Genomic DNA, 290 nt, shown 5'->3' with positions numbered 1-290 from the left:
GTATCCTAACCCTTCTTCCATAATTGAGATTAATAATATTTGATGATTTTTATATATTATCTTTTTACTTGTTTTTTTTATGAGTGGAACACACCAAAAAGCACCAAACTGCAAAACACCAGGTGTTGTTAAGTAATGAACTGGAGGAGGGCTAGGATGGCAGAATTTGCAACCTTGCTTCAAGGGAAGATAAGGCCTGATGAACGGGCACATGTCACCCGTGCAAGGGCAGAGACAGTGGGAGTGTCAGCCAGACATAGTTAAGGCAAAGAGCCCAACTATCCTGCATG

The sequence above is a fragment of the Lethenteron reissneri genome, chromosome 13 (assembly GCF_015708825.2).
Source record: "Lethenteron reissneri isolate LAM-NWPU_2019-01 chromosome 13, ASM1570882v1, whole genome shotgun sequence".
Taxonomy (NCBI): Eukaryota; Metazoa; Chordata; class Hyperoartia; order Petromyzontiformes; family Petromyzontidae; genus Lethenteron; species Lethenteron reissneri.
Note: the sequence above shows the minus strand (reverse complement) of the source record.